The sequence below is a fragment of the Ranitomeya variabilis genome, chromosome 4 (genome assembly GCF_051348905.1).
Source record: "Ranitomeya variabilis isolate aRanVar5 chromosome 4, aRanVar5.hap1, whole genome shotgun sequence".
NCBI classification, from domain to species: Eukaryota; Metazoa; Chordata; class Amphibia; order Anura; family Dendrobatidae; genus Ranitomeya; species Ranitomeya variabilis.
Window position 1 is genome coordinate 647,159,355 of NC_135235.1, and position 15,142 is coordinate 647,174,496.

Genomic DNA, 15,142 nt, shown 5'->3' on the forward strand with positions numbered 1-15,142 from the left:
TAGATGTGCCACATAAAGCTGTGCCATATATAGTGCTCTGCACCATTGCCCCATAGATGCTCCACATAAATCTGTGCCATATATATATAATGCTCTGCACCGTTGCCCCATTGATGTGCCATATAAATCTGTGCCATCTATAATGCTCTGCACCGTTGCCCCATTGATGTGCCATATAAATCTGTGCCATCTATAATGCTCTGCACCGTTGCCCCATAGATGTGCCATATAAATCTGTGCCATATATAATGCTCTGCACCGTTGCCCCATAGATACTCCACATAAATCTGTGCCATATATAACGCTGCTGCTGCAATTAAAAAAAAACCCACATACTCACCTCTCTTGCTTGCAGCTCCTCAGCGTCCCGTCCTGGCGTCTCTCCGCACTGACTGATCAGGCAGAGGGCGGCGCGCACACTATATGCGTCATCGCGCCCTCTGACCTGAACAGTCAGAGGAGCCAGAGGACGGGAAGACAGAGCGGCGCCTGGCGTGTGGAACGTGGACAGGTGAATATAAAATACTCACCTAGTCCCGGCGATCCTGGCGCTCCCCTGCCTGTCACACTGTCTTCGGGTGCCGCAGCTCTTTCTCTGTCAGCGGTCACCGGCACCACTGATTGGAGAAATGACTATGCGGCTCCACCCCTATGTGAGTGGAGTCCATAATCATTTCTCTAATGAGCGGTCCCACGTGACCGCTGATAGAGGAAGAGGCTGCGGCACCCGAAGACAGTGTGACGGGCAGGGGGAGCGTCAGGATCGCCGGGACTAGGTGAGTATGCCTCAGCGCCCTCTCCTCCTCACCCGCCGACCCCACAGCCGACCGTGACTCGAGTATAAGCCGAGAGGGGCACTTTCAGCCCAAAAATTTGGGCTGAAAATCTCGGCTTATACTCGAGTATATACGGTATATATATATATATATATATATATATATATATATATATATATATGTTCTGCTCAAAAGAATAAAGGGGAACACTTAAACAACAGAATATAACTCCAAGTAAATCAAACTTCTGTGAAATCAAACTGTCCACTTAAGAAGCAACACTGTTTGACAATAAATTTCACATGCTGTTGTGCAAATGGAATAGACAACAGATTAAAATTATTGGCAATTATCAAGACACACTCAATAAAGGAGTGGTTCTGCAGGTGGAGACCACAGACCACACCTCAGTACCAATGCTTTCTGGTTGATGTTTTGGTCACTTTTGAATGTTGGTTGTGCTTTTACACTTGTGCTTGCATGAGACAGACTCTACAATCCACACAAGGGGCTCAGGTAGTGCAGCTCATCCAGAATGGCACATCAATGCAAGCTGTGGTAAGAAGGTTTGCTGTGTCAGCGTAGTGTCCAGAGGCAGGAGGCGCTACAAGGAGACAGGCCAGTACACCAGGAGATGTGGAGGGGGCCGTAGGAGGGCAGCAACCCAGCAGCACGACCGCTACCTCAGCCTTTGTGCAAGGAGGAACAGGAGAAGCACTGCCAGAGCCCTGCATAATGACCTCCAGCAGGCCACAAATGTTCATGTGTCTGCACAAATGGTTAGAAACCGACTCCATAAGGATGGTTTGAGTGCCCGACGTCCACATATGGGGGTTGTGCTCACAGCCCAACACTGTGAAGGATGCTTGGCATTTGCCACAGAACACCAGGATTGTCAAATTTGCCACTGGCACCCTGTGTTCTTTACAGATGAAAGCAGGGTCACACTGAGCACATGTGACAGACCTGACAGAGTCTGGAGACGCCATGGAGAGCGATGGTGACATGAACGTCAGTGGTTTAAAATGACTGTAAAATTGTCATAGTAAGGGCTAGGGAGTTGCAAAAAGGAGCAAAATGGTGGTAAAAGCAGGACAATAGCCCATATGTGGATAAGGAAATGTCTTCAAATAACATAGAATAAAAAAAGGAAAAAATAATAATCTTCAACCAGGATGCAGAGGGCCAAAAGGAGGAGGAGGTGGAGATGGCGAAGTAGGAGGAACAGGAAGAGGAGAAGATAGCCAACACTGCTTTTTTTTTAATTATTCTTTCTGGACACCCCAAAAGTAAATAAATGGCAAATAGAGTTGAGCAATGGCTAGGTGCAGCTGGTTGATTTTAATAAATGTTAGCTTCCCAACATTGGCTGTGGACAGGCGGATGTGCCAGTCTGTGATCACACCCACCGCTGTTCTAAACACACGTTCTGACCGTACACTTGCAGGGCAGGCGGGCACCTCCAAGGCATAAATGGCAAGCTCAGGCCATGTGTCCAATTTGGAGACCCAGAACTTAAATTTGGCAAACCCATCAGTTAGATCGTGGAGACGTGTGGACAGGTACTCTTCCACCATGTTGTTGTAACGCTGCCTCCTGTTAACATGGACTGTATCAGATGGTGGTGCCGGATGTTGTGGCGTGTTGAGAAAGTTTTGCCACGTTTCAGCCATGCTAACCCTGCCTTTCGAGGTGGTGCCGCTGACCCAGCTGCGTCAGAGGCGTTCCCCTACCCTGTCTTGTTCTTTCACTGATTCCCCACTGCGAGGTTGGAACCCAGTCATCAGTGCCTCTACCACCATGCGCTTGTATTCACGCATTTTGCGATCCCGCTCCAGTTACCGAAGTAATGATGGTACGTTGTAGCGAGGATTCAGCAGGGTGGCCACCCAGTAATCAGCACTGGTAAAACTTCAGGCAGCTCAGTGGTTGTTGTGCAGGCACAGTAGAATGTATTGGCTTATGTGTGCCAGGCAGCCCAGAGGAAATGACAAGCTGTCATTGGTGGGAGGTGTATGGTCTGGGTTCTCTGTATTCCCCCAGCCATGCTTCAATGATTCCTGTGAGCTTATTTGAGTGCCAATCTGCTGTGAACCGGGTTCCGCTTCCTCCTCTTCATCCCCTAAAACTGTCCCCTGACTGGATGACTGGACAGTTGTGTACCTGGCCGCTGTTGGTTCCGGGACCAACCCTCCGAGCTATGTGTACACCACAAGCCTGATAATGGTGTGAATGTTCCCTGTTCCTGCTGCTCCTCTTCCTCCTGTGCCACCACCTCATCCATCATTGACTGAAGTATTTTTTCCAGGAGGCAAGGACGTGGTATAGTAAGTGTTAGGCATCGGGATTCTTCCACTGCATGGGATAGATCTCAAGCCTTATCTGACTCTGCGGTCTCCCATTCAGGTTCGGCCGCTGCGGGTACTGCTGAGCATAGACATTGGTCCCAGCAGCGTCTTGCTCAGGTTCGTGGTGTTCGTTTGGTTACTGCTGGCTCTACAGCCAAGTCCAGAAATCACCTTACCGAGCATGTCCGTGATGTGGAATCTTCCTATTGGTGGTCGGATGTTTCCGGCTCTGGTGATGTCGCAGCTCCGGATTGGCCCACGAACGATGTCTCCGCCGACTGGGCTTGAGTGTTTGGGGTGGAGCCTTTTGTATAAAAGACCCCCAATGGCGCGCTAGTATCATTTATGTGTGGCTATGTGAGTGGAGACTCTACCACTCTGTCTGCATGTGTTGTATGTCTGCCTAGCTTTGTGACTGTACATGTAAGCAGGCAGCTAGCATCAGTGGGGGCAATTAGCAGTAGAGTTTCAGAGCAAGCTCAACCCTAGTCAGGGCTTTATATTCAGCATCTGTTTCGTTCCTGTGTGCGATTGACACGGTTCAGTTGCAGTGCGAGTTTAGTTCATGTGCTTGTCCTGTGATGTTTAACAGGACTTAGCACTTAGTACTCGTTTGTACTGTTCCTCCCTGCGGAGTAACGGAGCTTGGGACTCAGCGTCCTGTTCACACTGAGTGGTGTTAACTCAGTGTGTACAAGTAATTGCTCGCCGTGTGTTCCCTCATTGCTCACTAGCAGCAGTTTTACATCTCTGCGCAGTGGACCCGGGTTGTGATTGCATTTTATTATTTATTTTATTTCTTGCAATCCCCCAACCCTTACAGTAAGGCTAATGATGGCGCTATCAGCGCTGGTCAGTAGAGTATTTAAAGCCGCACATCACGACACACACGTCCCGCATGGGGGCCACTCATTGGTGGTGGTGTTGCTCTGGAGAGCGACTCAGCTGTGCTTGCTGCTACTGAAACTCGACTATTGCCTCACAGCATATTCAAGGTGGAGTCCCAGCTTGTTGATACATTGCATATCAGCCAGTGAGCAGGAAGGCAGAAGTGATGCTGCAGTGCAGACAGGCAAGCAGCAACAAGGTGAGAACGCCGAAAGCACGCCCACACTGACCGCACTTTCAGCAGCAGCTCTGACATATGTGGATAATTTTTAAGGAAGCTCTACACCACTAAATTCAACACATGCGCCAGGTGAGTGATGTAAGTGATATGCATCATACCGGGTAGGCCCAGTGCGGTTACGAGATTTTGCCAGTTATTGCACACTACCAGGCCCAGCTTGGTATTCACCGGCACCAACGTCTGTCTGCTGTTTTATCCCGTCCACAGCTCCTGTGTGGAGCACACCACCAGGCCCAGCTTGGTATTCACCGGCACCAACGTCTGTCTGCTGTTTTATCCCGTCCACAGCTCCTGTGTGGAGCACACCACCAGGCCCAGCTTGGTATTCACCGGCACCAACGTCTGTCTGCTGTTTTATCCCGTCCACAGCTCCTGCGTGGTGTGGGATTTGTCTCCCAAACAGATGAGTTTCAGAACCACCTGCTGTCGTTTACCCCTGGCTGTGCTGAAGTTGGTGGTGCAGTTCTTACTGTGGCAGTGGAGGAGGAATAGGCAACATGGGCAGAGGAACATTCAGCAATCCTTGGTGGTGTTAGTACATGCGCTAGAACACCTTCCACCTCAGGCCCAGCCACCACTACATTTACACAGTGGGCAGTTAGGGAGATGTAACGTCCCTAGCCAAGCTTACTGGTCTACGCATCGGTGGTCATGTGAACCTTGCCACTGATGGCATTGCCAAGTGCACACCTGATTTGGTCTGCCACATGAGTGTGCAAGGCAGGGATGGCCTGCCTGGAAAAGTAGTCGTGGCTGGGAACCTTGATGAGATACAGCCACCTCCAAAACTTTTTTCAAACTGTCTGTCTCCATTAGCTGGAATGGGAGCATTTCAAAGGCCAGTAATTTGGAAAGGCTGTCATTAAGGGCCATGACTCGTGGATGGGTTTGGGGTAATTCCTCTTTTTCTCAAGGGTTTGGGGAATGAAGAGCTGAACACTTCTGTGTGATGGCGTGGAGACGCTCGATGACATGGCTGGCAATGGTGCAGTAGACCTGTTGATTGCGAGCAGGAGGAAGAAGTCGAGAGGCAACAGAAGGCTCAGATCTGTCATGCTTTTTAAGGTGTGCAATCCACTGCACATCGTGCTTGGCATTCTGATGCCTCATCATGCAGGTGGTGCTCAGGTTCATAACATTTAAGTCTCGTGTCAGGCTCAAACAGCAAAGCATGCAAACTATCTGTGTCATGTCGTTAGCACAATATCTGAAGAATTGCCATGTCAGGGAGGTCATCTGAAACCTTTCAACAATTTTTAATAGACATCCGAACCTGAATAGTAAACTGGACTTCCAGCAAAAAGTCTGTGTTCAGGGTTTGGCACCAGACAGTAGGTGTCCAGTATGAACCCGAACTTTACAATTTAGGTTTGCTCATCCCTAAACAGGATGAATACATTATATTAATTTAAGAGGACCTTGTACATAGGTGACAAATACACTGACCTTTTGCCTTGGTAGCTGCTATGTCACTCATTAACCCCTTTCATGACGGAGCCCTTTTTCGTTTTTGCATTTATGTATTTCGCTCCCCTTTTCCCAGAGCCAAAATTTATTTTTGCGTCAATATGGCCATGTGAGGGCTTGTTTTTTCCAGGACGAGTTGTATTTTTTAACTACACCATTGGTTTTACCTTATCGTGTACTGGAAAACGGGGAACAAAAATTCCAAATGCGATGAAATTGCAAAAAAAGTGCAATTCCAGAACTGTTTTTTGGATTTTTTTACCATGTTCACCAAATGAACTAATAGCAACGCCACAAAAGAGGAGTAAAATCCTCCAAAAATAAAAAAACACAGCAGAAAAAAGGCAGCACCGCTTACCTGTCCAGGTCTTTGAACAAATGCACTACAGGATGCAGCCAGCCAATATAGCAAGATGTTGGCAACACAGGTGCAAAATACTAAATAGACAGCCACTCACCACATACCCATTCATGGAGATGGTGACGGCTTAGTATACATTTGCACAACAAAGGCCTGTATAGGACGCTGTTCACATAAAGGAAATGCATAGTGTCTGGTTCTCAGCCTATTAGTCATGCCCCTACTATTCGATTAGGGGGGCTCACCAGCATACTCTCCATGCATCCCAGAGTGAACACCCCAGTATACAAGACCAAACAAGCTGGCTTGGCTGCACCTTGAAAAATATAGTGCACAAAATACATGAATGGGTATGTGGTGAGTGGCTGTCTATTTAGTATTTTGCACCTGTGTTGCCAACATCTTGCTATATAGGCTGGCTGCATCCTGTAGTGCACTTGTTCAAAGACCTGGGCAGGTAAGCGGTGCTGCCATTTTTCTGCTGTCTTTCTTGTTCACCAAATGTTAAAACTGACCTGCAATTATGATTCTCCAGGTCATTACGAGTTCATGGACATCAAATATTTCTAGGTTCTTTTTTATTTAAGTGGTGAAAAAAAATCCAAAGTTTGTTAAAAAAAAAGAAAAAAAATGTGGCATTTACCGAGATCAGTAGTATCTCCAATTTTCGTGATCTGGGGCCAGGTGAGGGCTTATTATTTGCGTGCCGAGCTGACGTTTTTAATGATACCATTTTGGTGTGTATATGATCTGTTGATCATCCGTTATTGCATTTTAATGAAATGTTGCGGTGACCAAAAAACGTAATTCTGGGGTTTTGACTTTTGTTTTCACTATGCCGTTTACCTATCGGATTAATTCTTTTTATAGCTTGATAGATCTGGCGATTCTGAATGTGGTGATACCAAATATGTGTATGTTTGAATTTTTTTCATTGTTTTATTTTGAATGGGGCGAAAGAGGGGTGATTTGAACTTTTAATTTTTAAAACTTTTTTTTTTTAAACTTTTTGCATGCTTCAATAGTCTCCATGGGAGACTAGAAGCCGCAGCTGTCCTATCACTTCTGCTACACACAGGCGATGATCAGATCGCCTGTGTGTAGCAGAAATGCTCACTTGCTATGAGCACCGACCACCGTAGAGGTCTGCTGGACCTCTGGTTGTCATGCCAATCCATCGGTGACCCGCGATCATGTGACGGGGTCACTGATGGGCAGGATTTCTGGCACGCTACCAGTAAGCGTAAGTTAACTCGGCTCGGCCCAGGAGATGAGATCTTAGCGCTGAGATCTCATCTCCCGAGATCTTGGTGCTGAGATTTCCATCTGCGCATGCGCTGCCCCTGGCTAGCAGCCATTTTCCCGAAGTCCAGTCCACCGCATAGGAAACAAAGTACCTGCGGGGTCTCTTGGCTTTCACAAGATGTCGGCAGAGCCCCCGCAGCACCGAACACCCGCAGGACTGAACACCCGCAGCAATGCGCCGCACCGCACATCCGAGCACCCCCTCATCCCAGCCTGCGGCGTGCAGCAACGCTCCACTCTTGCCTCCTCCAGCGGCGACCCCGAGACCCTGCTCCACCGCAGCCACCACCCCCGGTAAGCAATAAGATGCATGGATTATAAGAAGCACCAGCATTTTATTAAAAAAAAGGTTTTTTTTCTATCTACCGTATATACTCGAGTATAAGCCGAGATTTTCATCCCAAATTTTTGGGCTGAAAGTGCCCCCTCGGCTTATACTCGAGTCATGATCGGTGGTGGGGTCGGCGGGTGAGGACTGTCATATACTTACCTAGTTCCGGCGATCCTGTCGCTCCCCCTGCCCGTCCCACGGTCTCCGGGTGCCGCAGCCTCTTCCCCTGAGCGGTCACGTGGGACCGCTCATTAGAGAAATGAATAGGCGGCTCCACCTCCCATAGGGGCGGAGCCGCCTATTCATTTCTCTAATGAAGCGGTGCCGGTGACCGCTGATAGAGAAAGAGGCTGCGGCACCGAAGACAGGCAGGGGGAAGGAGCGGGACGTTGGGAGCAGGTAAGTATTACATAGTCACCTGTCCGCGTTCCACACGCCGGGCGCTGTCTCCATCTTCCCGGCGTCTCTCTCTCCTCACTGACTGTGCAGGTCAGAGGGCGCGATGACGCATATAGTGTGCGCGCCGCCCTCTGCCTGATCAGTCAGTGCAGAGAGACGCCGGGAAGATGGCGCCGAGGAGCTGCAAGAGAGGTGAGTATGTGTTTTATTATTTTTATTGCAGCAGCAGCAGCACAGCTATGGGGCAATAATGGACGGTGCAGAGCACTATATGGCACAGCTATGGGGCAATGGTGCAGAGCACTATATGGCACAGCTATGGGGCAATAATGGTGCAGAGCACTATATGGCACAGCTATGGGGCAATAATGGACGGTGCAGAGCACTATATGGCACAGCTATGGGGCAATGGTGCAGAGCACTATATGGCACAGCTATGGGGCAATAATGGTGCAGAGCACTGTATGGCACAGCTATGGGGCAATAATGGTGCAGAGCACTGTATGGCACAGCTATGAGGCAATAACGGTGCAGAGCACTGTATGGCACAGCTATGGGGCAATTATGGATGGTGCAGAGCACTATATGGCACAGCTATGGGGCAATAATGGTGCAGAGCACTGTATGGCACAGCTATGGGGCAATAATGGTGCAGAGCACTGTATGGCACAGCTATGGGGCAATAATGGTGCAGAGCACTGTATGGCACAGCTATGGGGCAATAATGGTGCATCGCACTATATGGCACAGCTATGGGGCAATAATGGTGCAGAGCACTGTATGGCACAGCTATGGGGCAATAATGGTGCAGAGCACTGTATGGCACAGCTATGGGGCAATAATGGACGGTGCAGAGCACTATATGGCACAGCTATGGGGCAATAATGGTGCAGAGCACTGTATGGCACAGCTATGGGGCAATAATGGACGGTGCGGAGCACTATATGGCACAGCTATGGGGCAATAATGGTGCAGAGCACTGTATGGCACAGCTATGGGGCAATAATGGTGCAGAGCACTATATGGCACAGCTATGGGGCAATAATGAATGGTGCAGAGCACTATATGGCACAGCTATGGGGCAATAATGGTGCAGAGCACTATATGGCACAGCTATGGGGCCATAATGAACAGTATGGAGCATCTATTTTTATTTTTGAAATTCACCGGTAGCTGCAGCATTTTCCACCCTAGGCTTATACTCGAGTCAATAAGTTTTCCCAGTTTTTTGTGGCAAAATTAGGGGGGTCGGCTTATACTCGGGTCGGCTTATACTCGAGTATATACGGTATCTCCTCAAAATTTGTGATGAGTTTTATAATCCGGTGCGTGTTATAAAGAGAAAAATACGGTACATACATAAAGTATATAAAATAGGAAATGAGCGGAGCATAGGCAACCCCTTTGGATAGTAAAAGGACCGCAGCCCAGATTTTGGCCGGTCCTTGATATACACTCACCGGCCACTTTATTAGGTACACCATGCTAGTAACGGGTTGGACCCCCTTTTGCCTTCAGAACTGCCTCAATTCTTCGTGGCATAGATTCAACAAGGTGCTGGAAGCATTCCTCAGAGATTTTGGTCCATATTGACATGATGGCATCACACAGTTGCCGCAGATTTGTCGGCTGCACATCCCAAAGATGCTCCATACAAGGCAGGATGGATCCATGCTTTCATGTTGTTTACGCCAAATTCTGACCCTACCATCCGAATGTCGCAGCAGAAATCGAGACTCATCAGACCAAGCAACGTTTTTCCAATCTTCTACTGTCCAATTTCGATGAGCTTGTACAAATTGTAGCCTCAGTTTCCTGTTCTTAGCTGAAAGGAGTGGTACCCGGTGTGGTCTTCTGCTGCTGTAGCCCATCTGCCTCAAAGTTCGACGCACTGTGCGTTCAGAGATGCTCTTAGGCCTACCTTGGTTGTAACGGGTGGCGATTTGAGTCACTGTTGCCTTTCTATCAGCTCGAACCAGTCTGCCCATTCTCCTCTGACCTCTGGCATCAACAAGGCATTTCCGCCCACAGAACTGCCGCTCACTGGATTTTTTTTCTTTTTCGGACCATTCTCTGTAAACCCTAGAGATGGTTGTGCGTGAAAATCCCAGTAGATCAGCAGTTTCTGAAATACTCAGACCAGCCCTTCTGGCACCAACAACCATGCCACGTTCAAAGGCACTCAAATCACCTTTCTTCCCCATACTGATGCTCGGTTTGAACTGCAGGAGATTGTCTTGACCATGTCTACATGCCTAAATGCACTGAGTTGCCGCCATGTGATTGGCTGATTAGAAATTAAGTGTTAACAAGAAGTTGGACAGGTGTACCTAATAAAGTGGCCGGTGAGTGTATATGATTTTTGCTTTCTTTCCAATTTAGAGAACTGAGAGTGAAAACAATTTGAAAAAAGTGTGTCTGTGCAGGCAATAATTTTAAAATCAGATATTACTTAGAAGTTTTAAAATGAGGTCAATTTTGGGAAGATCCAACATTTCATTGATTTGCCTAGAACTACTACAGCTTTACATATTTGAAACTGCAGTGTTACTGCAGCGCCCCAGAGACCTGGTCGTTGCAGTAACATCGCTCTGCCACTAAGGGGAGTGATGGTACATCTGATGGCACCAAAGGAGTTCACCTGACCAGGTATCACAGGCACCAATACACTTCACCGTCTGGCCTCCAGGGGGAGCTAAGGGTACTATGCATTAGGCCACTCCTCACAATCTGGTAAAACTGGGGATTGGATAGAAAGTGAGAGAGAAGCTGACTGGGTTTTGCCCAGGCAACACCTAATGAGAGAAGGGGTTGCTTGAGAAGATTCAGGGAGGTCCTATCTTAAGAAAGGACAAGAAGCGAGGTTTATTGTGAAGCAGTGAGAAACGAGATCACAGCAAAAAGGAGATAATACCAGTAAGAGTCGTGCCCCGAGATCGGCAACATCCTACTGAGGCGCGTCGCCGGTGGCCGGAACGCCGAGGAAGTATTGGGCTCCAAGCATTACTTCAAACAGCGGCAGGACAGTTAATTATAGGTTGGCTGTCTCACCTAAATCACCTAAGCAGACATAGGGGGCAATTGTGGGAGAGGGGCGACACTAGGGTCCCGGAAGAACTCCAGGCCTACCCGTCATACGGGTGCGTCCTAGCCATATCATCTGGGGGACGGAGAAGAACATCAGCATAGAAACGAGAGTTGTGAGGAAGAACATCAGAACAGACACAACAGTTGTGAGGACTATCCCGTGGTGCTCAGCAGGGAAGTACTACAACACACAGGCGCTAGAAGGGAGGCACTGATTTCCACCTGTGAAGGGAACTCTGGAGGTGCCTTCGGACCAGCCGGTCTCAGCCAGCCCTGTTAGCAGTGCTCCGGATTGCGGATCCTGAAGCCTACAGTAAAGAGGTAAAGAGACTGCAACCCTGTATCCTCGTTATTTCCTCGCACCACGCACCACCACCGTTAATTGGACGCCCCTTAGCAGGGTCACGGACCGGGTCAGGCCACCGTGACAACCCCAAGACCGAGACTGAGAGGCCCGGTACTGAGTGCCCCGCGGCCCTGTGTCTGGGGGCGCTCCAAACTTGGCATCACAAACAGGATCTACTTAAGCCTGAAGAATCAGGTCATGTGTGCCTTGGAACTGTGACTGAATTGTGCTTGAACTGTGATTTATTGCAAAGACTGTGGATTGCCACTTGCCGCCAAAAGTTACCGCCAAAAACCGCCGCCATTGCAGCGCCACGGGGAGCGTGTTATGACCCCAATGGCGAGGGTCTCAGAGGAACGTGGAAGTCTGCAGAATACAAAAATCCAGCTCATAGGGCAGTGGTAACTGGGTTGACCATATATCTACTCCTAACGCCAACACTAGAAGTAGCCGGGGATCATTCCTACGTTGATTCTAGATGACACGCGCCAGCCGGAGAATCTAGCTACCCCTAGTAGAGGAAAACAAAGACCTTTCTTGCCTCCAGAGAAGGGGACCCCAAAGCTGGATAGAAGCCCCCCACAAATAATGACGGTGAGGTAAGAGGAAATGACAAACACAGAAATGAACCAGGTTTAGCACAGAGAGGCCCGCTTACTGATAGCAGAATAAAGAAAGGTAACTTATATGGTCAACAAAAACCCTATCAAAATCCACACTGGAAATTCAAGAACCCCCGAACCGTCTAACGGTCCGGGGGGAGAACACCAGCCCCCTAGAGCTTCCAGCAAAGGTCAGGATGTAGATTTGGAACAAGCTGGACAAAAATACAAAACCAAAACAAATAGCAAAAAGCAAAAGGCAGACTTAGCTGATATAACTGGAACCAGGATCGGTAGACAAGAGCACAGCAGACTAGCTCTGATAACTACGTTGCCAGGCATTGAACTGAAGGTCCAGGGAGCTTATATAGCAACACCCCTAACTAACGACCCAGGTGCGGATAAAAGGAATGACAGAAAAACCAGAGTCAAAAAACTAGTAACCACTAGAGGGAGCAAAAAGCAAATTCACAACAGTACCCCCCCCCTTAGTGAGGGGTCACCGAACCCTCACCACGACCACCAGGGCGATCAGGATGAGCGGCATGAAAGGCACGAACTAAATCGGCCGCATGAACATCAGAGGCGACCACCCAGGAATTATCCTCCTGACCATAGCCCTTCCACTTGACCAGGTACTGAAGCCTCCGCCTGGAGAGGCGAGAATCCAAGATCTTCTCCACCACGTACTCCAACTCGCCCTCAACCAACACCGGAGCAGGAGGCTCAGCAGAAGGAACTACCGGCACAATGTACCGCCGCAACAAGGACCTATGAAATACATTGTGAATAGCAAACGACACAGGAAGATCCAGACGAAAAGATACAGGATTAAGGATTTCCAATATCTTGTAAGGCCCAATAAAACGAGGTTTAAATTTGGGAGAGGAGACCTTCATAGGAACAAAGCGGGAAGAAAGCCATACCAAATCCCCAACGCGTAGTCGGGGACCCACACCGCGGCGGCGGTTGGCAAAGCGCTGAGCCTTCTCCTGTGACAACTTCAAGTTGTCCACCACATGATTCCAGATCTGCTGCAACCTATCCACCACAGAATCCACCCCAGGACAGTCAGAAGGCTCCACATGACCCGAAGAAAAGCGAGGATGGAAACCAGAGTTGCAGAAAAAAGGCGAAACCAAGGTGGCGGAACTAGCCCGATTATTAAGGGCAAACTCAGCCAACGGCAAGAATGTCACCCAATCGTCCTGATCAGCAGAGACAAAACACCTCAAATAAGCCTCCAAAGTCTGATTGGTTCGCTCCGTCTGTCCATTAGTCTGAGGATGGAAAGCAGACGAAAACGACAAATCAATGCCCATCCTACTACAAAAGGATCGCCAGAACCTGGAAACGAACTGGGATCCTCTGTCTGACACAATATTCTCAGGGATGCCGTGCAAACGAACCACGTTCTGGAAAAACACAGGAACCAGATCGGAAGAGGAAGGCAGCTTAGGCAAAGGAACCAAATGGACCATCTTGGAGAAGCGATCACATATCACCCAGATAACGGACATGCCCTGAGATAGCGGAAGATCAGAAATGAAATCCATGGAGATATGTGTCCAAGGTCTCTTCGGGACAGGCAAGGGCAAGAGCAAACCGCTGGCACGAGAACAGCAAGGCTTAGCTCGAGCACAAGTCCCACAGGACTGCACAAATGACCGCACATCCCTTGACAAGGAAGGCCACCAAAAGGACCTGGCCACCAGATCTCTGGTGCCAAAAATTCCCGGGTGACCTGCCAACACCGAGGAATGAACCTCGGAAATGACTCTGCTGGTCCACTTATCCGGGACAAACAGTCTGTCAGGTGGACAAGACTCAGGCCTATCAGCCTGAAATCTCTGCAACACACGTCGCAGATCCGGAGAAATAGCTGACAAGATAACTCCATCTTTAAGAATACCAACAGGATCAGCGACTCCAGGAGCATCAGGCACAAAGCTCCTAGAAAGAGCATCGGCCTTCACATTCTTTGAACCTGGTAAATACGAGACAACAAAATCAAAGCAGGAGAAAAACAATAACCAGCGGGCCTGTCTCGGATTAAGGCGTTTAGCAGACTCGAGATACATCAGATTTTTGTGATCAGTCAAGACCACCACACGATGCTTAGCACCCTCGAGCCAATGACGCCACTCCTCAAATGCCCATTTCATGGCCAACAACTCCCGATTGCCCACATCATAATTTCGCTCGGCAGGCGAAAACTTCCTAGAGAAAAAGGCACAAGGTTTCATAACAGAGCAACCAGGGCCTCTCTGCGACAAAACGGCCCCTGCCCCAATCTCCGAAGCATCCACCTCAACCTGAAAGGGAAGTGAGACGTCAGGCTGGCACAAAACAGGCGCCGAAGTAAACCGGCGTTTCAACTCCTGGAAAGCCTCCACGGCAGCAGGAGCCCAGTTAGCTACATCGGAGCCCTTCTTGGTCATATCCGTCAAAGGTTTCACAATGCTAGAAAAATTAGCGATAAAACGACGGTAGAAGTTAGCGAAGCCCAAGAACTTCTGAAGACTCTTAACTGACGAGGGCTGAGTCCAATCAAGAATAGCTCGGACCTTGACTGGGTCCATCTCCACAGCAGAAGGGGAAAAAATGAACCCCAAAAAGGGAACCTTCTGTACACCAAAGAGACACTTTGAGCCCTTGACAAACAAAGAATTTTCACGCAAAATTTTAAAGACCAACCTGACCTGCTCCACATGCGAATCCCAATTATCAGAAAAAACCAAAATATCATCCAGATAAACAATCAAAAATTTATCCAGATACTTCCGGAAAATGTCATGCATAAAGGACTGAAAAACTGAAGGCGCATTGGAGAGCCCAAAAGGCATCACCAAGTACTCAAAATGACCTTCGGGCGTATTGAATGCGGTTTTCCATTCATCACCTTGCTTAATGCGCACAAGGTTGTACGCACCACGAAGGTCTATCTTGGTGAACCACTTGGCACCCTTAATCCGGGCAAACAAGTCAGAC

General features: G+C 48.7%; 3 protein-coding genes across 4 annotated transcripts in view; 1 reads left to right on the top strand and 2 right to left on the bottom strand.

Moving 5' to 3' along the window:
• The window catches only part of LOC143767340 (uncharacterized), a 254,994-nt gene that overhangs the window by 116,494 nt on the left and 123,358 nt on the right, over positions 1-15,142 (bottom strand). The gene's annotated exons all lie outside the window — the stretch shown is intronic.
• The window catches only part of LOC143767338 (uncharacterized), a 149,485-nt gene that overhangs the window by 10,781 nt on the left and 123,562 nt on the right, over positions 1-15,142 (bottom strand). The window lies entirely within an intron of this gene.
• Positions 10,323-15,142, top strand: part of LOC143767410 (uncharacterized) — a 599,249-nt gene continuing 594,429 nt past the window's right edge. Inside the window, exon 1 of the mRNA XM_077255742.1 lies at positions 10,323-10,467. The gene's annotated coding sequence lies outside the window, so the exon portion shown is untranslated. The remainder of the gene's footprint in view (positions 10,468-15,142) is intronic.